Source organism: Pecten maximus, chromosome 19 (assembly GCF_902652985.1).
Source record: "Pecten maximus chromosome 19, xPecMax1.1, whole genome shotgun sequence".
Classification (NCBI taxonomy): domain Eukaryota; kingdom Metazoa; phylum Mollusca; class Bivalvia; order Pectinida; family Pectinidae; genus Pecten; species Pecten maximus.
In genome coordinates this window covers 4,732,167-4,755,968 of record NC_047033.1, presented here as the reverse complement: position 1 = coordinate 4,755,968, position 23,802 = coordinate 4,732,167, and positions in this window count along the sequence as shown.

The following is a 23,802-nucleotide window of genomic DNA, read 5'->3' as shown; positions in this document are numbered from 1 at the left end:
TTGTTGACGCTACGAATGAAAAACTGATTGGATTTAAAGTGTCCCTAATTATACATCACAAGACAGCATAAGTAAATTGTCTTTATATAAAATACATCTCGCCAATCTGAAGTAGAAATGAAATTTCGCTCGATCAGTTTCGCAAAGAAAACAAATCTGTTGTTAGTAGAAGCAGCAAGTGAAATAAGTATTTAATAGCCATGCGATTGCACTAAAACACTCTCTATTATTTATTCAAACCGTGTTAACGTTTTAAGATAGACGTACCAGTATATCAGTCTGAGATAGTACAATAAAGCATAGCGTCACGTGCGAAACAATAGCAGGTGACATCATAAAAAAGGCATCTTGCCTCCATAATAGTATATACCCAGTTTAATTCCTCTACATTGAAACCACAGATCAGTTTATTTATTTCTAAAAGGAACTTCATATTTGTGTATATGGAATCTCCCTGGTTTTAAGTTCTCTATAATGATATGTTGGATTATTCAAATCGTCCTGGCCTTTGTGCGCCAATCACCAGGCCCTACAAAATTCTAGTTATCGCTATTTCTCGAGATATTCTTGAAAACTATCTCAGATTTTAGTCTTCCTTTCCTCTTATTTGTACATAATTAATTTTGAGAGTTATTCAATATTTCAATTGACCGGTGTAACATCCTTGAATTTGATAATAAGATTATTATCGCCAGTTTCTCGAAAAGTTAACTTTAGTTATTTTCAAATTTTATATCAAATTTGTATCTGATTTGTGATTATAATTTATTATTATGTATAATGTTCAATTTTTGGTCCGATATGGTGAAGATTAATCAACAAAACTTATAAAAAGAAAAATGTCATGCTACAGAAAGACTAGAAAATATACCGAAAATGACAAACATATATCGAAGTTCATGCAATAATGGGCATCAACAATTAATAATGCAAATTGTGGGTAGCCCAATAATATCAGGAAATAAATTTCATGATCAACTTAATCATCGTTCAATCAGTAGAGCTTTTTAAACAGATAATCGAATTACAAATAAGATGGGTATTATAGGTGTATTGGGTGTCAATACGGTAAATATATACAATTAGGCGTCGATTCGGTAAATATATACAATTGGGCGTTACTTTGGTAAATATATACAATTGGGCGTCACTTCGGTAAATATATACAATTGGGTGTCACTACGGTAAATATATACAATTGGGCGTCACTTCGGTAAATATATACAATTGGGCGTCACTTCGGTAAATATATACAATTGGGCGTCACTTCGGTAAATATATACAATTGGGCGTTACTTTGGTATATGTATATACAATTGGGCGTTACTTTGGCAATATATACAATTGGGCGTCACTTTGGTAAATATATACAATCGGGCGTTACTTTACTATATATATACGATTGGGCGTTACTTTGGTGAATATATACGATTGGGCGTTACTTTACTATATATATACAATTGGGCGTTACTTTGGTAAATATATACGATTTGGCTTTACTTTGGTAAATATACAATTGTGCGTTACTTTACTATATATATACAATTGTGCGTTACTTTACTATATATATACAATTGTGCGTTACTTTACTATATATATACAATTGGGCGTTACTTTACTATATATATACAATTGGGCGTTACTTTGGTATATATATACGATTGGGCGTTACTTTACTATATATTCACAATTGGGCGTTACTTTGGTAAATATATACGATTTGGCTTTACTTTGGTAAATATACAATTGGGCGTTACTTTACTATATATATACAATTGGGCGTTACTTTACTATATATATACAATTGGGTGTTACTTTACTATATATATACAATTGGGCGTTACTTTACTATATATATACAATTGGGCGTTACTTTGGTATATATATACGATTGGGCGTTACTTTACTATATATACGATTGGGCGTTACTTTACTATATATATATATATACGATTGGGCGTTACTTACTATATGTATACAATTCAGCGTTACTTTACTATATATATACGATTGGGCGTTACTTTACTATATATATACGATTGGGCGTTACTTTACTATATATTCACAATTGGGCGTTACTTTGGTAAATATATACGATTTGGCTTTACTTTGGTAAATATACAATTGGGTGTTACTTTACTATATATATACAATTGGGCGTTACTTTACTATATATATACAATTGGGCGTTACTTTACTATATATATACAATTGGGCGTTACTTTACTATATATATACAATTCGGCGTTACTTTACCTATATATACGATTGGGCGTTACTTTACTATATATATACAATTGGGCGTTACTTTACTATATATATACAATCGGGCGTTACTTTACTATATATATACGATTGGGTGTTACTTTGGTGAATATATACCCATTGTCAATATCTTTGGTGACGGCGTAATGTATTTAACACGTTACAACTAAAACATTCGGAACTTTCAGCCAATCACAGCTCAGTCGTTCTTAAAGGGACTAAATGGTTAAATGGTTAAATGGTTAAATGGTAATGGTTAAATGGTTAAATGGTTAAATGGTAATGGTTAAATGGTTAAATGGTTAAATGGTAATGGTTAAATGGTTAAATGGTAATGGTTAAATGGTAATGGTTAAATGGTTAAATGGTAATGGTTAAATGGTTAAATGGTAATGGTTAAATGGTTAAATGGTTAAATGGTTAAATGGTAATGGTTAAATGGTTAAATGGTAATGGTTAAATGGTTAAATGGTAATGGTTAAATGGTAATGGTTAAATGGTAATGGTTAAATGGTTAAATGGTTAAATGGTAATGGTTAAATGGTTAAATGGTAATGGTTAAATGGTTAAATGGTAATGGTTAAATGGTTAAATGGTAATGGTTAAATGGTAATGGTTAAATGGTAATGGTTAAATGGTTAAATGGTTAAATGGTTAAATGGTAATGGTTAAATGGTTAAATGGTTAAATGGTTAAATGGTAATGGTTAAATGGTAATGGTTAAATGGTTAAATGGTAATGGTTAAATGGTTAAATGGTTAAATGGTTAAATGGTAATGGTTAAATGGTTAAATGGTTAAATGGTTAAATGGTAATGGTTAAATGGTAATGGTTAAATGGTTAAATGGTTAAATGGTTAAATGGTAATGGTTAAATGGTAATGGTTAAATGGTTAAATGGTTAAATGGTTAAATGGTTAAATGGTAATGGTTAAATGGTTAAATGGTTAAATGGTTAAATGGTTAAATGGTAATGGTTAAATGGTAATGGTTAAATGGTTAAATGGTTAAATGGTTAAATGGTTAAATGGTTAAATGGTAATGGTTAAATGGTTAAATGGTTAAATGGTAATGGTTAAATGGTAATGGTTAAATGGTTAAATGGTTAAATGGTAATGGTTAAATGGTTAAATGGTTAAATGGTTAAATGGTAATGGTTAAATGGTTAAATGGTTAAATGGTTAAATGGTAATGGTTAAATGGTTAAATGGTAATGGTTAAATGGTTAAATGGTAATGGTTAAATGGTAATGGTAATGGTTAAATGGTAATGGTTAAATGGTTAAATGGTAATGGTTAAATGGTAATGGTTAAATGGTTAAATGGTAATGGTTAAATGGTAATGGTTAAATGGTTAAATGTTAATGGTTAAATGGTTAAATGGTAATGGTTAAATGGTAATGGTTAAATGGTTAAATGAGTTATGGTTAATAATGATATTTTTGACACCGGAAATGAATTAATATGTTTTTTATTGTGTCGTAGCAAAAACCATAACGATTAACGCGACCTTTAATATGCCAATGCTTGATAACACCTAATTGGGAGCTGGTGTTTATATCAAGCATTACTGTTATACTGCGAACGTATCAATTTTTAAGTACTCAAAGTTTAGCGTATAGCTAAATCTTTATAATAAGCGCAATGACTAATTAACGTTGAAGTACTTTAGGTTGAAAGCGATGACTTGTAAATGCAATTTTACACGAAATCATAATGTTTTCAACTCGAAAAGTGCTAAAATAAGAACACCTCTAAATAATGTAAGTTTACAGTATTTGCTAACTGCACGTGCGCAATCAGAAAGTTTGTCTTTTTTGTTCGTTTGAACATTTTACAGAACAAATATTTCAACATAACTCAAATAATTCATGTACACATGAATTGTTTCATTAATTTCAGACAGTCATTTCAAAAACGCCACCATGGCAACATCTAATATGACGCAAGAAGATGATATCAAGCGTGGAATAGAATCAGTGAAAAAGAAAATGGAAGAATTGATGATCAAACACACGGATGAGAGGGACGACTCAAGGGGAATAACCCATGTTTCAGATCAAATAAACATTCAAAGCGAGGAGGAAGCGAAAGTACAAACAATCACACTTCCATTCCGAGGAAATCCTTCATGGATTACCGGGATAGCAATTCTACCATCAGGGAAAATTATTCTTGTTGATCACAATAATGCAGTCGTGACCGTATTAAGTATATCGCTCATTAGCATGTGTGCAACAAGCATCCATCCGGCGCCTTATGACGTTGTATCAATTTCATCGACTCAAGATCACGTGATGTTGTCTGTTCCGGACACACGAGAACTCAGAAGGTGTGAAGTTTTAGAGGATGGCTTTGTTTTAGTGGGTCCAAAATTGAAGACCAATATAGCATGCAAAGCGATGGCATCTGATGGTCGCTTTGTAGCTCTTTGCTCCAATTACGAATTGGACATATTTGAAAGAGATGGTGAGGCTTGGATGATGGTTTTAGGCGAATCTTACGCACCTGCTAAATTCATTTACATAGCAATATCCTCCCTTGATCGGAAGGTTTTCATAACAGACCATTCCTATCATGAACCGCATATAAAGTGCATCGATTTTGACGGGGCAATCCTATGGAAGCTTGCAGATGGTCGAATCAACTTATGCACTGGAATTTGTGTCATGGGAACACAAATTATGGTGACGTCATGGGATTCAGGGAAAATGTTCACTTTTTTATCTAATGGAGACGACTTGGAAAAGTACAGTAAAAACATTATGACGTTTCCGTGGAAACTTCATATATCTTCCAAACAAAATGTTATCTGCGTTTCTCAACATAAAAATACATTATCTGAGGAGGACAAAAGAACGGTTATGGTGTTTCATATGTAATCCCCACGATACCAACGGGACATGTTATCGTAAGTGTAATATCATAATCATAAATATTTAATCAGATATGTTCTAACTGAGATGCAGCAGAAAGCCATAGCTGTAGCTGCATAGCTATCGCATTGTTTATAGAGTGAAATAGCGTTGTTCCGGGCATTTTTTCTTAGATGAAAACGCCGGTGTATCGTTGAAAATGGACCCAGTGGAAAATGGAACCCGGGTCCATTTTCAACGTTACACCGGCGAACTTATGCCATAGCGCAGCGTCCGTCATCTTATTCTTGAAAACGCTTCAAGTCCAGATTTATTGTTAAAAAATTGTTAAGTTCGAATTGACAGGATTTTGCTGAAACATTCTTGTAGGAAGGGAAGCAACTCCCATAATTTTTTAAGATTCATGTTGGTGAAGGGAGCACATATCGCGTGGTATAAACTAGGACTATAACCTTCATGGGGCGGAGGAACAGACCAAGAAAAGGTCACTATGATATATTATTGAGTTTTCAAGCAAACTTAGGCATGAAGTGTCTTTGCAATCAGGAAATCAAATATCATACTTGTTATATTACCATAAATGAGAATGCTTTGCCATTATAACCGAAAAATCCTAGAGAGCAATACATACAGTTTGGTTATGTTTGCCATCAATTGCACACTACAGTGCTATAATACAGTATATAGACATTGAGGATGTGAAAACAAGTTAAAAGCTGATATTGCGTTAATGGCATCTTCAAAAAAATATTCTGCAATAATTTTAATGAGATTAATTAACAGAAGAGCATTTTAGAAAGAAAAAAAATTCACTCATTCACATTGTATTTTGTGCAACATGAGGTCAATTATACCATGATATGGTTATAAACCGTAAATAACTCATCATACTAATCACGCGTACATTAATTTAGTAAAAACTATTACACTCCCCATACAATGAAAAACATAATATTACACTGTTCATACGTATTACCATACCCTGCTTAAATAACCAGTATCCAAACACTGTTCATAATTACTATCATACCTTCTTATAGTAACCAAATCTATACACTATTCATACGTACTATCATACCTTCTTATAGTAACCAAATCTATACACTGTTCATACATACTATCATACCTTGTTATAATAGTCAATATCCAAACACTGTTCATAATTACTATCATACCTTCTTATAGTAACCAAATCTATACACTTTTCATACGTACTATCATACCTTCTTATAGTAACCAAATCTATACACTATTCATACGTACTATCATACCTTGTTATAATAGTCAATGTCCATACACTGTTCATACATACTATCATACCTTGTTATAATAGTCAATATCCAGACACTGTTCATACATATTATCATACTTTGTTATAATTACCAATATCCATACACTATTCATACGTACTATCATACCTTGTTATAATAGTCAATATCCATACACTATTCATACGTACTATCATACCTTGTTATAATAGTCAATATCCATACACTGTTCATACATACTATCATACCTTGTTATAATAGTCAACATCCATACACTGTCCATACGTACTATCATACATTGTTATAATAGTCAATATCCATACACTGTTCATACATACTATCATACTTTGTTATAATAGTCAATATCCATACACTGTTCATACGTACTAGCATACCTTCTTATAGTAACCAAATTTATACACTGTTCATACATACTATCATACCTTGTTATAATAGTCAATGTCCATACACTGTTCGTACCATCATACCTTCTTATAGTAACCAAATCTATACACTTTTCATACGTACTATCATACCTTCTTATAGTAACCAAATCTATACACTATTCATACATACTATCATACCTTGTTATAATAGTCAATATCCATACACTGTTCATGCATATTATCACACATTGTTATAATAGTCAATGCCCATACACTGTTCATACGTACTATCATACCTTCTTATAGTAACCAAATCTATACACTATTCATACTTACTATCATATCTTGTTATAATAGTCAATATCCATACACTGTTCATACGTACTATCATACCTTCTTATAGTAACCAAATCTATGCACTTTTCATACATACTATCATACCTTGTTATAATAGTCAATGCCCATACACTATTCATACGTACTATCATAGCTTCTTATAGTAACCAAATCTATATACTATTCATACATACTATCATACCTTGTTATAATAGTCAATATCCATACACTGTTCATGCATATTATCATACCTTGTTATAATAGTCAATATCCATACACTGTTCATACGTACTATCATACCTTGTTATAATAGTCAATATCCATACACTATTCATACGTACTATCATACCTTGTTATAATAGTCAATATCCATACACTGTTCATGCATATTATCATACATTGTTATAATAGTCAATATCCATACACTGTTTGGTGGTCAATTATCTTCCCAGACCAGCATAGAGCATTTGATGAAGTTGAATGAGGATGGTAGGAAAAGATAAATTTAGCTTTGGGATAAGCATGATTGGGTGAATTACAAAAAATCATCTTTTAAAACTCACTTTCTATGTCAGTAAAGCAGGAATGCCAGATAGCCCCGATTGTATACATCATAAAGACAGAGGCCTTAGTTGCTAGTTTTTTTAAAAGAGCTTACCAAAACTGTTCCACAACTTATGTAGGTACTAAAGTAAGCGTTGAAAAAACAAAGGGCTTATGCATCGGTATAAGAAAATTAAGACTTCTAAACTTTAGAAAATAATTTTTGGGTAAAGTCCTCGGCGTAACTTACTAATACAATATTGATATAATTCAGATATTGGAAACTAGATTAACAAAATGAGAAATCTACTGAGATAATAGAAAATAGAAATCTCACACCCTAATAATTAAAGAGGCTTGCCCGCAGAGAGATCAGAAAAATTGGCTAATAGAAAAAGATTTTTTACACATGACAGATTGTTGAGTTTTTCATTTTATTTTCCTTATAAAACGCTGAAAAGTGATATTAAAACCTCATTTTTAAATATTATTTATTTAATCGCAACCCGCAATAAGTCTAATTTGATTGACACATCAAAGAAACAAGCACGTGCACAGTGCCGCACAGTGATAACTTCAAAGGCAGCGGCGATTTACAAAGAAGATTTGCCGTTATATTCCATTCATTTCCCTCTCAGGTTGAGTTTTAAAACGTCTTTTAAATACATATTCTGTAATTGTTTTCAAGAAATAAAGTCGGAAAGGCTCTAATTTTGTCACATAGAAACGTGTACTGAAGTTTATTTAGTGATCGGAGATGTGCCGTTTACCGGTCCGTCTGCGGGTAAGCCTCTTTAAGGCATTGCTATACTCCAAAGTTGTAAATGACTTCTATCAAAGGACCTTTCTTCAAGAATGTCATATACAAATAGACACCTTACTATACGAATTATATGGAATAGTAATCTTCACAAAATCTCAAAACTAGCATGCCACCCATCAATGTTAAATTGTGACTTGCATATATATATACATGTATATATACTTTTCGGGAGAAGACGGGTTATAAGTTTTAAATTTATGTCTGATCCCATTTGTATATTTGCAAATAAAATATGTTAAAAACCAAAAAGATATACTGTACATGACCAGAACATAAGGTTAATATGATATACTAGATAATATTAATTAAATGGAGGCATGGGATATCGTAGGGAGGCATTGGCTACAACTACAGGATAAGGCATTAAACATAGATTACTTTCTTTACAAATGCAGTACAACCAAAGTGTTAAAACCTCGGTAAGATACCAGATATTTACAGACAAGCTTTAATACACTGACAGTCTATTTAACAAAAAAGTTCGAACTCCACTGAACAAGGCATCTTGGAAACAAATTTATTTGGAAATATAGAAAAAACAATATAAAGACAAAAAAGCATGCAGTAAAAGTGAAATAAGTTACACATGTATAAAATATAATGGAACCGAAATGTGTTCCTCTGAAACACTACAGAATAAACTGATTAATAGGCAAAACGGGATAGCAGAGTTCTCAAAAATTGAAAAATTGATACCAAATAAGTGGTTGCGTATTCTGCCTAATACTGATGACAGCAATGAGAATCATCTCCAGACAACTGATGACTTATGTTTGCTGTATTAAGCGAAACTGATCTGTATGAATAAGCAGAAATCAAAACTATTTAAACAGATTGTGTATGGTAATACTCCGAAAGCCGAACAGATACAAAAATGGGAAGACTGTTAAAACAATGATGTCACCAATTGGCAATCTATTTGGTAAACCACTAAATATAGAGAACGGAATGTACGGGTTTTAGATGGAGATTTATTTAAAGAATGATAAATACATAGCATTAAGTAAAATTGATGATTGATGAGTAATTCAAATGGTAAATATGCTTCTTGAAAAACATCTAAGGACCCCCCCCCCCCCCCCCCCCCACCCCCCCGCCCCCCTCCCCTTTTCCCCCCCATTTTTTGTTTTGTTCATGCCAAATAGACGGATTATTCTGTGGAAAAATTCATAACATCATAAGAAGTCTTTTCTTGCTCCTAAATGTCATTTGGAAGAAAAACACATAATGTTAGCAGTGACTGACCACAATGAAAAACAGCAAATAACCAATTTCATTATTCTAACAACAAAATGATTGATAAGGAAAACAAAAACTATTATTAGATTAAATAAAAAGAATCATACTAAAATTATCATATAATTGAAATAGTAAACAACGATTGCTGAAATGGATATGTATTTGTAATTTTTGAGGATATCAAATTGAAAGGTATGTGACAATGAAAGATACATGACTGTGTGCTGTAGATTCACTTAGTAATGAGAGAAATTATAATATAAAGTATTGAGACTCATTAGCATCTGCTATATACTTAACTAGCTTTGTTTGACAATAATGGAAACCAATAAATTTCCATCAATTTCCTTTTAATCAGATTAAATCTTGAGCGTTGTAGAGTAACTGTTTGTGTATTGTGCGAAGAGTTATGAAAGGGACTGCTAAGTGAATGATTGTGAATTGAATTGATCCTTATATTGATTTAAAATTTGTTTTATGTAATAAAATATAACAAACAGATTAAGATGGAAAGAAAATGTGAAGAATATCAATAAAAATTAATTCGTGCTGGCATCATTATGATATATTTTTTTTTTATTTTTGTTTTGTTTCAGTTTTTAAATATGTTTTATCCATCCTTTGAATATTACATTTGTAGAATACAAATACATCAATTGTACAGCAACTTAAAATAGCTTTTAGTATATTACACAAAACGGTGTCAAATGGTACATTATATCTGTATTCCAAGAAGTTGTAGATTGTGTTAAAAAGTAATAATATAAACAGCACTGAGAAGTAATTTAATCAGATTATTTGTTTATTATTCCTATGGGAATGGCAATGTTGTTTATTATTCCTATGGGAATGGCAATGTTGTTTATTATTCCTATGGGAATGGCAATGTTGTGAAAGATTCAGTAAATGCCCGGCGTTTGTTTACAAAATGTCATTGGTGATAACATATAGTGAAATAATTAGTTGTGCATGTCAGACCTTGCAAAGGAAAGAGTCCAAATGGTTGGACGTACAGGTTGGACCAAAGTTATTCGTATATGAAAGAAGACAGCACCCATTGATACATTTTTTTTTCATGCGAGCCTTGACACATCGTTCGAGTCAACGGCGGACCTAAACGCCCCGCATCTGATTAAAGGTGGTCATCGCCCACGCAATAAAACATCAGAAAAAAATTACTTTCACTTACCTATACCAAGTACGGACGGTATCAAGAGAATGCAGGCTTTTTGTTTCTTCTTTGATGATATTCCCACAATTTATCCTTCTTCCAAAAAAAAAAACAAAAAAAAAAAACACCTTGGGATACCGTCTGTCACACTATCAACTTCGAGCACGTTTTCGTTCGGCAATTGTTGTTTACATCAGAACACCAGCTTTCGCAATGCATTGTTGATTAGATAGTCTTATGGGGGCCTCATTTGCATGTTATTTTGTCCTCGACGATTCAAACCGTTCAGGGACTTCAATCTGTATTTATCTAATTACACACATTTCCGGAACATAGTGTTTCGTGAAATTCAATTAGACAATAATAAATTTGCACTTTCTTCCCCTTTTAATTTTTTTTTTAATTTGCTGGGGCGGTGACTACCTTAAAATAATTATTTAATTACCGGTACTACGTCTGCATTTGCATTCCCCAATAACATACAGGTATGTTTTTAAGTCGTCAGCCGATGAGATGAATTGTCATCAAGGCATAGTTTCCGAAACAGCTTTCTATTATTTTAGGTCCCCTGTCCCTTAAAAACATCTTTTTGTTGTTGCGGAAGTTAAAACGATCATATTTGAAACCACTGGGAATAGGATGGGTTTGTTGAGAGTGAGCAAATTATCATAATAAGAGCTTTAAGAAAAAAAATCGAAAATGAAGGCAATTCTTTGACTTTTATACTTATTTTAAGAATTTGACTGATTAATTAATTCTGACGGTGATATTGTTTATAATGCTAATGTAATCTGTGATGGATTCGAATATGATATCTCACTTTTAGAAAAAGAAACGGTAGTTTCGACACTAAAAACGGAGAAAAGTCATGGATCGGACCGGACTTTTTAATGATTTTTTTCATTGAAGCAAACCAACTAACTTGACAACATTTTATGGAACTCTAACAATTACCAGTCTCTTCCTTCCTGCCTATGTAAAGGGATACATACACAGAGGTTTTGAAGTATAAAGAAAATAAGGTTTTCACTCATCAAGTGATTAGGCTAATCACCTTTTGAACAACTGGGCCCAGATGCTATGGTATACTTTGAACTGGGGAAGTTCCGATGGTAATTCTTACACAAATTAAGAATACTTACAGCCTCAATATGTTTTTGTAGCATAAAAATTCTGGCAAAATTACAAACAAAAATATATTCAATGATAGGCTATATACCCTAATGATAAAATAATGTGAGAATCCATACCGTAGTTTATCATAATTGCAATTAATCAAGAAACTACATACTCATTACGGGGTATCCCCAATGCGGCGTTCCACTTTCTAAATGTAAATGAGCCACGGAAAATATGTCAACGCGCATTCGCATTTTCTTTTAAAGAATTGTAGACTGGCGATCAAGGAAGCCAAGAGGTTCACACTCTAATTGTGATGTCATCAGAATAGATATTACAAAATTGGTTTTAAATTGTAAATTGAATCAAATCCAAACGAGTGTTTGTTAATTGGCTTATCACCTCGTGAATAGTCATTTTGAGGAGGGGACTACTTTGGTTGATTGCGGTATTTACCGAAACGGACAAAAATGGACTTGGAATTACCGAAACGCAGAAAGTTGAGGCTTACAATAGCCTTATTGTGAGAGAATTGACCCATATACATATTCTACAATGCCCAGTTGTGTCATACGTATTTTGAATTATTTTTATAATACGCCGAATGCTGTCGGAGATGAGTTACCGCAATGGACGATAATGGTGATGAAATCGACAATTTTTACAAGAGAATGAAACCCATCTAGTTTCTAAAGTGTGTATAGGGGTCATACCTTAAGTATAATTGCTTTATTTTACCTACGTAAAAATATGATAGAATCATTCTTTGATTTATAAATGTAGAAATATTGTGTTCAATTGTCTACTTTAAATTGTTTTGGAAGTAACCCATATTTCAAAAGAAAAAGCAAACTTGGAGCAATTAATGAATTGATAACTTGAAAATTGAAGTGAAGACATGATTTGATATTTCCTTAATTTTTCAATACAGTACAAACAATGATCAGATGACTTTTTGTGCCATGTTGTCACCAAATTTGCATCATTATTCTATAATTTAGTTAGTATGAGATTAAAAACTTCAAATAACGTGTTTGTTCTACTAACGATAAAAGATACTCTAAATTTGTGTGTTACATGTGTATTAATAAGATTTCCGCTACTTTACTTTAACATACATAAAACAGTATGAAGTCTATGTTCCTGTGTTATCAGAAACTGAATGTAAAACTATTACTGTAATGATGAATCTGTAACACAAATGGATATTTTATATACGATTTTAGAAGGAAATATATCACATTTAAATTAACCAAAAACAGGATTGCTAGAATTCGATTCTAATTGGAATCATCGTGGAAGTACAGGTTCAGTAGGAGGTCATCTTCACGGGAGATTAGATTCATAAATAATATCTATTTGATAAAATTACAAAATAATCAAAATACAGCAGGTGCGTGGAAATGCCATTCAGCAGTAGGTGTTTTTTGTATTTTGTTGTATTAATTCATTTTAAATTAATAAAATAAATATTTATTGTTTTACTCTTCAACTTTTAATCTATCTTATAAGCAAATATATTTTATAAGACGAAAGGCTAAGTGTATAATGATAATAATAAAGTGATGTGATGATGATCGGATATCACCAATTAACTGATCTGATATTATATTTTGGTCGCCTCCTATTATCACAGAGCATCACTGACGACTCCTAGAATGAACAGCTGTGTGGTTTAGTTTAACTTTTGCTCAGCTGTGCCTAGCTCTCAATTTGTTTCGAAAGGTATTGATATCTTGTGTGTCTTTGTGAGCAAATGCAAGTTTGTATCAAATAATGGGAGGATGTAATATACTGAATGAAGACAGCTACAAATATTTTAAAATATGTTGTATACTTTTCTTCTCTATATTTGCAAACGAAATTGAAATTAATAATGATAATGAATTTCTTAAACTGATACATTATGTTTATATATCACAGTAATACAGCAGTTTCAAATTGGTTTATAAATATAATTTAAGTAATTGAAATATTGTTATCAGGACATTAAGTAAGATATTTAGACACTTGAATTAACTATAAATAATTTGGTAATCAACAAAAAGGTTAGAAATGTTATAGTCTTCTTATTATTCTTGTATAGTAAATTAAATGTAATTTTCTTTCTCACATACCTCAGCTACTATGTTGATGTTATAATCAATTTCCCATTGTTTGTAAGCAGAATGAGCCTTTGTGATTGGTTGAGATTTTTTTTATATACCTCCAAAACAATCCGAAAATGGTGCAAAATGTGACGTCACAATACCGCCATTGACGTTGCGAGTTGATTTTTGAAAAAAAAAATCCCTTATGAGATCAGGTAAATTGTACACAAAACATGTTTTGAAATCAATTTCAAAAGTTAATTATAAGAGATAATGTCAATTCATCTTTAGTTTCATAGCGGTATGAAAAACGATTTGTTTGCAAGCTATATTTCTGCATATCCGAATTAAACTAAAAACCAATTGACATCATTGCTTAATTATCACTATATTCATTATCATGTGACATTGTATGATACAAAGATGAAAATTCAAAATAATAAAAAAAAAAAAATTAATCCAGTATTAATACATTTAAATAATATGCGTGAGAGAGAGCACAGTAGAATGTGATAATTTCCATTTTCATTTTCAAGTAGTCTTCTAAGACATCATTAATAATACAAATTGGATGTCATTACCAGCTTATATAATTACTTTAATTTAATAATCAGTATGATTATGAATTTTTTCTGGTAGACTAATTATGTTTCAGATTAAATTTCTGCATGAAATAATTGTTTGTTTTTCCTTGTTTTAGCGACTTCATATATGTACTGTACAATGAGAATTTAACACGATTCAACTACATATATATTACACCCATCCCACTCTTTAATCCACCTAACACATTCACAGTTATTGAAGTTATTTCTGCAAAATTTAAAAATATTTTTTTCAACCTCGGGATATGATTGACATGCCAGTACAGGTAACAAGGTTTTTTTTAAGACTGCTTTTATATAAATAAACAAACAATATATAGATCACCTTGAACTATGCATCAACATCAGTATGAAGTTGTCATTTATTCATATGGGATTATGGGGATTCAATGTTTAATTAAAATGTCAGTTCTCATAATATGTTCAAATAATTCAAGATATATACCTATATTTTAATATGATATACGAGAACGGTACAGTATATGATTTGATACATTCTAGCTCCATCACATTCTTCAGCGAAATAGTACACTTGCATAAAAAATCCCAAAATCATAACTAAAGAACAATAATGTCTAAATGTCTAATTGTCCTCTACATGTTTTTTCATTTTAACAAATATGATTGCACTAATACATACAAATGGATTTAAAGCAGGCATTGCATATTGAAATGTTCTCCTAAACAAGATTTACATTAAATGTTGCAAGAACTGAAGCTAGGAATTTCATCATCAGATAATACTGCAAAACATTTATTGGATAGAAATATTGATAAAAAAAATCGGAAATTCGCCCTACATCAGACTTATACAGTTCATAATACTTATAATTCAAAACATATATTCACCAAAATAAGAACATACTGTATTCAATATCTTCATAAGAAAATAATATTTAAAAAATGGTTAATCTATAAACAATATAAACCAGAATACTTGTACAAAGATAAAACTGATAAAAACAATTATGCAAATAGAATATAAATACAATCCATGGAGGCACTTAAAAATTTCGATGAGAATAACATCCGTCAAATGTATAATAAACATCGTAAAAGTCTTATCCTCAGAGTCAAAAACAATCTTATCATTTACACTGCGAAGATATGGTTGAACAGTTTTCTTTTCTGTGTGACATTCTCATTAGAAGGTTCCAGCACCTCATGAGAAAGTTTTAAGAAATTCAACTGCAAGTGAACTAAAGGTGTATGTTCAACGATTTTCATGATGAGGTAAAGGCTTTAGACAGATGATTGTTTTGTTTTTGTTTAACGTCCTATTAACATCCAGGGTCATTTAAGGATGTGCCAGGTTTTGGAGGTGGAGGAAAGCCGGCGTACCCGGAGAAAACCACCGGCCTGCGGTCAGTACCTGGCAACTGCCCCACGTTGGTTTCGAACTCGCAACCCAGAGATGGAGGGCTAGCGTTAAAGTGTCGGTACACCTTAACCACTCAGCCACCGCGGCCTCAAAGCTTTAGACAGATGATTGTTTTTGCCTACCGAAAACAAAAATGTACTAAGAGTGTTGGGTATTCCCATTTATTGGTACTCATTTTGTCTTTAAAATAATCAAAACTACAACTGAAACAAGTATTATAGCATAGTAGAGATATGTTCACCGATGATCTATTGAGAATATAAACACAGTATATACTGGGTGGTACAATATGTAATTCAATCCATCATGATACTTGAGAAGGAAATGTACAAGTTTTGCCCAATTTGTAAAAATAAGCATTCATAGACATGATCATTACATTTTCATGATAAAATCACTACCGGTATACTTCATAATGGTCCTGACATTGATTATTGATATCAGTATGTATTTTCATAAATGATAATCAACAATGATAATAATCATGATAAAATCATGTCATTCGGCTAATAAATAATTAAACTAAAAGCTTGGAAGTATGGACGGACGGCCTGCTGGCCGGACGGACGGACGTGTTTACTATAGGAAACCATATATCCGATATCAGGACCTAAATAAGAAAAAATATCTCGTCACTCCTAAAAAAGAAAGATTCACTTTGTATTTGGACAAAATCTTGTCAGGGAAACAAAACAGAAGAGGAATTCTAAAGAACTTTCAATATTTTCGCAATTGAGCCCCACACCTCAGAATCTAGGGGTTTAACGTCGCCGTCACACAAAATGGATTCGCCTTCACCAAGCATTTTCCGGATCAAATATAGAGTAGAGAAGAAGATTAACCTGATGTATAGTTATTTCGACCCGTCTCGGAACCCTTGTTTTCTAATAGGAAATAATTGATTTCACAAATTAGATGGTTAAAATATATATACCTTTATCACAAGTTGTAGTAGTGTAACAGAACACATAGCGCGAGCATTAATGAAACTACTGTAAGATGACATTACATTATTGTCATGGTGGACTATGCTACATAAAGTAATGGTGTGAACCATTTTTAGAGTTAGTACCATTTCAGAATAAAGGTGGGACTGCCTGGCTTTGCTTTTATAAGGAGCGTTTAATGAGCAATGGCATCATTGGCAGATGTCTCGATGATTTGTTGAAAAATAAAATAAAATAAAAAATGTTCTGTATTTTTGAAAAATATAAACGTTACATGCTCATAGTTGTATAATTACCAGCTAATTGTACACTCATTTACAAAGATATTCTGAAAATGCATAAAACTGTTTTTTGTTTGTTTTTTGTTTTTTGTTTTGAAGATCTAAGGTAGCATAAGTCACTTACTATAAAGAATCCCCTTGGATACTCTGAAAGAACACCAGCAAACATGGCCATCCCACGTGTTGACCAGATCCTAGGAACTTAATGCAATTTCTAAAAAGGCATGATATTGCAATATGTTGTATTTTGAAGGCTTTTTGATCATCGGTGTCTGTATCGACTCTATATATTATTATGATATGAAATTATCAGACAAAAAATCAGTATTCAGCTAACACATTAGGCTGACTTTCAACATATTCTTTATAAAGTAACTAGATATGTATATGAATCGGTTGAAAAAATACCTTCTATAATATGTATTTTGGGATACAGAAAAATCTAAGCACAGATCGGAAATGGAGATAGAAAACAAGAGGAAATGTCAATATTCCAAATCATTTTATGGTCGACAATTGATTAAAGCATTTGGAATTTATTCTGTGCAAAGAATACATCTAACAAATGACATATGAATAATTAAAAGGTATTCTTATCGGCATTATAGGACTGCTGCATTTTTAGAACAGCGATGATATTTGACATATGAATATTTAATATGGATATTGTTCATATAATTAATATGTGCATCTGTAATATTCATTTTATGGAAATACTCCTTGCGTAATTGATTACATGGAATAATTTTAATTATTTCATTAAATGAATATATTTCATATAAATATGCATGAGGAAATGCTAATTGGGATTACATTTAAGGACTCGTGCAACTAAATCAGCCAATCAGCAACTGTTTCACTTGATTATAGTTCCTATCTAAAATGAATTTTAATGAGGATCTGGTGACAATTTTTTGTATATGTAACATGTCAGAGTGTACTTTAATAAAGGTCTCGTGTAGCTCTAACCTTTAGTTACAAGATTGTAATTTTAAATATGACCCTCTGGTAGTCGCGATTTAACTCTTTTTGACCTTTGGTAGCCAAGCAAAATATACAACCCTCTGAAAGGCAAGGTGCAATTATTAAGCCTTTGGTGACAATGCTATTACTATCAATTGTGAAACACTCATTGACGGATCTAAGATTTTGTGAAATTCAATTAAAGATTATATTTATTTATATTAACATAGTCACAATGACAACCAGGAGAAAAAACATATAAACAATAGTAATACAATATTCCACTGCCTTTCAAAAACTTCCTTTAACACTTTCTCTCAATTTACTAGTCTTGACCAATATCTGTTACTAATGGAAACAAGCTATACGTAAATCCTGGTTCTATGAATATTTACTGACGTCACCACATAGGAGCAGGACACACCTCATCACCATTAGGGGCTAGGGGTACAACTGACCAGAGGACATTAAATCCCCCCCCCCCCCCCCCCCTCTCTCTCTCTCTCTCTCTCTCTCACACACACCCACACCCACACACACACACACACGAATAATAACACTACTAGCTGGCCGTAATTAAGGTAAAACCGACTTCAAATAGCTAAACTACCACTCTCTTAATCAATCACAGTGTCGGTCGGTAAAACCAACAGGAACCAACGTTTTCCTCATCTGTAAAATAATGAATGTAGTTATAAACTATAAACGGAAGTAATATTTATTCAACATAGTCACAATGACAACCAGGAGAAAAAACATATAAACAATAGTAATACAATATTCCACTGCCTTTCAAAAACTTCCTTTAACACTTTCTCTCAATTTACTAGTCTTGACCAATATCTGTTACTAATGGAAACAAGCTATACGTAAATCCTGGTTCTATGAATATTTACTGACGTCACCACATAGGAGCAGGACACACCTCATCACCATTAGGGGCTAGGGGTACAACTGACCAGAGGACATTAAATCCCCCCCCCCCCCCCCTCTCTCTCTCTCTCTCTCTCTCTCTCACACACACCCACACCCACACACACACACACACGAATAATAACACTACTAGCTGGCCGTAATTAAGGTAAAACCGACTTCAAATAGCTAAACTACCACTCTCTTAATCAATCACAGTGTCGGTCGGTAAAACCAACAGGAACCAACGTTTTCCTCATCTGTAAAATAATGAATGTAGTTATAAACTATAAACGGAAGTAATATTTATTCAACATACTAACGCTACATGTAAATGTAACGTGTAAAATATATTCCTTGTAAGCTTCGTTTGTCAATTAATAGAGGATCGGACACTGAAATATGCCATTAAACCTGTCAGAAACGTCATTTTATAACCTTTGCAATGTAGGTAAGTATGAATCTAGACAGTTGTGACATGTTTTGAACTCCAAATATTAGTTATTAGATAAATTGCTTAGTAATAACATATAGTAAAGGATTTGTGTGAGCCCATAATCACATTCGAAAATTATCAAATAGACATTTTACTTTCTAATTTCTCCTATTATCTAATTACTACAATATGATATGAGTTCTACGTATTCTGACGCATTTAAAGTTATAGTTTTAACAAGACATTCATTAATGGGATTAAATATTCAATAGGTTATGTTCAATAAGGTTCATTTGCTAAATGTCATCAGAATCACTATTACACAATTAGTTTATGCGGTCGTTTGATGTAAAACGTCCTCGTTAGATCCTAATTCAAACGAGGACATGAGTACGTTTTCAATCAAGCACACCAGAATAACACGAGGCGCAGAGGAAATGTCAACATTCAAAATCATTTTGTGATTGACAATTCGGTTATGGTAACTAGAGTTTATACTATTAATATAAATAAATCTTGTAATGACCTGTAAACGACCGATAGCATCGTATGCATATGTAAACAGCAATATTTCAAATATAAATAATGAATATGGATAATGTCCATATAATTAATATATTCATATATTATATGTATTTTATGGAAATAAGCTTTGCGTAATTCATTACATGAAATAATTTAGATTTTTTTTTCATTGAATAAATACATTTTTAATAAATAAACATTAAGGAAAGGCTATTTGGGTATCCTTTTTATCATATCCGAAAATTATCAACATTTTCATCTCTAAAAACATAAGGTAAGTTTCGAATTATAATATGATACAATATCAATTTATACGTATTTTAACGCATTCAAAGTCAGGGTATTCACTCAAAGTGAATAAATGAATTTTAAAGATACCTTACATTGTATTGTTTACTCTGCCATAATTGTAATGAAGTTATGACCTTTTTGCGATTGTTTTCCGGCAACTCCGATAATAATTACCTATCGATATTAAACATAAAATGCATCTCTCGTATAATCTTTAAGGTAAAAGAAACTTTCATGGTTTTTTCCCCCCATTAAACTGTATATATCAATTAAAACAGGAGGGGATACCGAGAACATTCAAAACGATAAAACGAGAGAAAATTAAAACATTAAACATTAAAAAAACGTAATTCAGAGCATTAAAATGATGAAACGGGGGCAAAATATGAACAATGATATTGAAAAGTATAATGCCACTGAGACCAAGTGTTCCGAGAGGGTGAGCGTCTTCTGCTTCATCGATGACGTAGTGACAACTGCACTACAAGACATGTTATCGAGGATCCAACACCTTATGGAACGCCGACAGGGTCAAAATTCCAACTGATTATTTCCTTATTCTTATATGTTATTCTTCATTACTAATCTATATATTTCAATCCAATTTCTAATTTCTTATTCTTACTTGCTATTCCTAATTCCTAATACTTATATTTCATTCTAATTTATAGTTATTCTAGCGTGATGTTTGTTGTTAGCGATACTGCTTCATTGTATGTATCTACTTTATATTCCCGTTTGCCCTAGTCCATACTTGCTTATGATATAACGCTTCTTTCTTTGTTGCATTCTGAATATTCTAACTTTCAAATGTCATTTGATTGTTATTCTTTTTCTGTATAATTAGCGTTTAACACAATGTTAACTATATTTGATTACTGTTTCCGTTTCAACTGCAGTCGGCGAGAAATTGTTGTTGTCAAGACAACATGAATGAGACATAGCACAAAGCCTAAGGGACGTTACACTATCCAAGTTCCTTATTATGACAACAGACGTCGCTACACAGCAAACAGGTGAGGGTGAAGTGTATCCCGAGCTGAGCCCGAGCTCGGGTCCCGAGCCCGCGCTTTATTTATTTTCGTTTTTCTCCTGACAACCCTTTAATTTGTAAAGCAAAGTCTGCTAATATTAACCCGGGGTGTGTGACTGATTTGATTTTCAAAGTATTGCAGAAAGCTTGGTCCATTTGACTCAAACCCTCAAAAATACTTCATCAATCATATCAGCTTAGGTGAGCACAAGTATTCCAAGAAGAAACTCTGATTATTGACTTATTCGCTCCTCAACAAGATGCTTTTTATTCCAATATTGACTTACATTAGCCCGTAATAGTAGATCGTGTAGCAGTAATTTCGTATAAAAATACGTCAATTTTCAGATTTCCAAATGCATGTTCCAGAGTTGCGACTGACAAATGATTTGATTGTTTTCATATCAAAAGGAATACACAATCAGAAATCTGTCATAATAAGGGAACAAATGCGTTTTTACTTAACTTTGGAATTAACATTTTTAAAGTATATAAAGTACGTATACGCGTGTAATTCTAAACTGGTAACAGATTTCCTAAGAAGGATAATGTGGCATACAGGGTAACGGCAAACCACACGGACTAGGTTATCCGTCAGCAGAGCTGTCTTCTGAGAAGTTTCAAAGGATAATAGGAAAGACACAAATGAATACTTTCGTCGAAAACCAATGCATTGCTATGATTATCAACTTGGTGCTTAATGGTACTGTGACATTCTACAGTATTAACATTTTAGGACCTAATTTATGTATTCCGGTGACTGAATTGATATATTAGATTTTACATACACCATCTCAAAAACACATGGCCATAGTTGAAGTATATTTAAATCATATTCGTAAAACACATTTTAACTATGGTTTTCACCGATGAAGCCGAAGCCGATTTGTCTTTTTTCAAAACCACAGCTTATTCTTTGTACCTTTCCTCTATATAAATCATTTCTTTCTTCATACAAAGTTAGACAAAATCCTGTTTAAATTGAGGTTAAACTATTCTGCCATATCACCATCCAAAGGTCATTGCCCGTCAATTTCATACTAATTCCGTGTTACATTTCAAGCGCACCGCACCAAATGCCTCATTAGGTATTTACAATTTACATTATAAATATTCAACATGACATATTGTTAACATTTGATTAGTTGACATTTTAATGCCGTGAGATTTTAAACAGGTTACTTAGAATACGTATTAACATATCTTTTTTAAATGGAAATAAGTTTGCAAAATTGTCAGTTTATAAACGTGTATCGTTGGACATTAAAATTTTAGAGTTGGAGTTTAAATGAATCTGATATTTCATTATCAATATCCTAGAAGAGCATATTCCAAATCATCAGGTGTTTTCTTTGTTTTCGTGTTATTGTCATCTAGAAAGTGTATATTGACTTATTTCAACTATATGCTTAGAGTGCAAGTTAAAAGGCTCCCAACTGAGATATATGAAATTTCAGTATTCAGAAATCATGTCTGAGATATTCCCCTATGATAACAGGAAATGCCGACATTTTAGTTTGTGCTATGTTTAGACAATCGGGAACCGTCGGCACTTTCCGTAAACGAGAAAATACGTATTTTTTCGTTTACGGAAAGTGCCGACGGTTCCCGATTGATGTTTAGAGTCGCATTCCCGGATCCGATCCCTATAAAATCCCGTGATATTGTCATACTTGCTTCCACTCCAAAACAACTGGCTGCCAACACAACCACACCTGAAATATGTCTTCTATACCACGTGACCTGATCGATCACACGAATAACAACACATTTACATGATGTCGTAATAGAGATGAATGAAGATATGGACAGTACCGCTTTGTCGTTGCAGTACATGCAAATGTAGTATAGACACAGGGGCCCGTCAAGATCGCAGGTCTTTGCATTCGCTTGAGTAATATGTTTTCTCACTATAAATATATGGAATAAGAATAAAAAACAAGACAAAATATGTAACAACATGTCGTGTTATGTTATTAGCTCATACGTATGTTTTCTTATTATTTTTATTCTTATCCGATAAAACGTTGCTTGTTGTGGTCTGCATTGTGTTTGAGCTTACCGGGTAAAACATGTGCAAAATGACCGTCAGGCTACGCATCCGCAATTTTGTGATATTGTTTCCTCATGGATGTAGCTGGAAATATTATTATTATTATTTCATTTTTTTCTGCTATAATTTTTAGATTTTTGTTTTCTTTCACTGTGGCTCCTTCATATCGAAATATGATATAGACTGTGAATATTTATAATATACATAACATATATTTATAGTATATTATAGCGATGGTTCTGTGTTATACCCATGGAAACT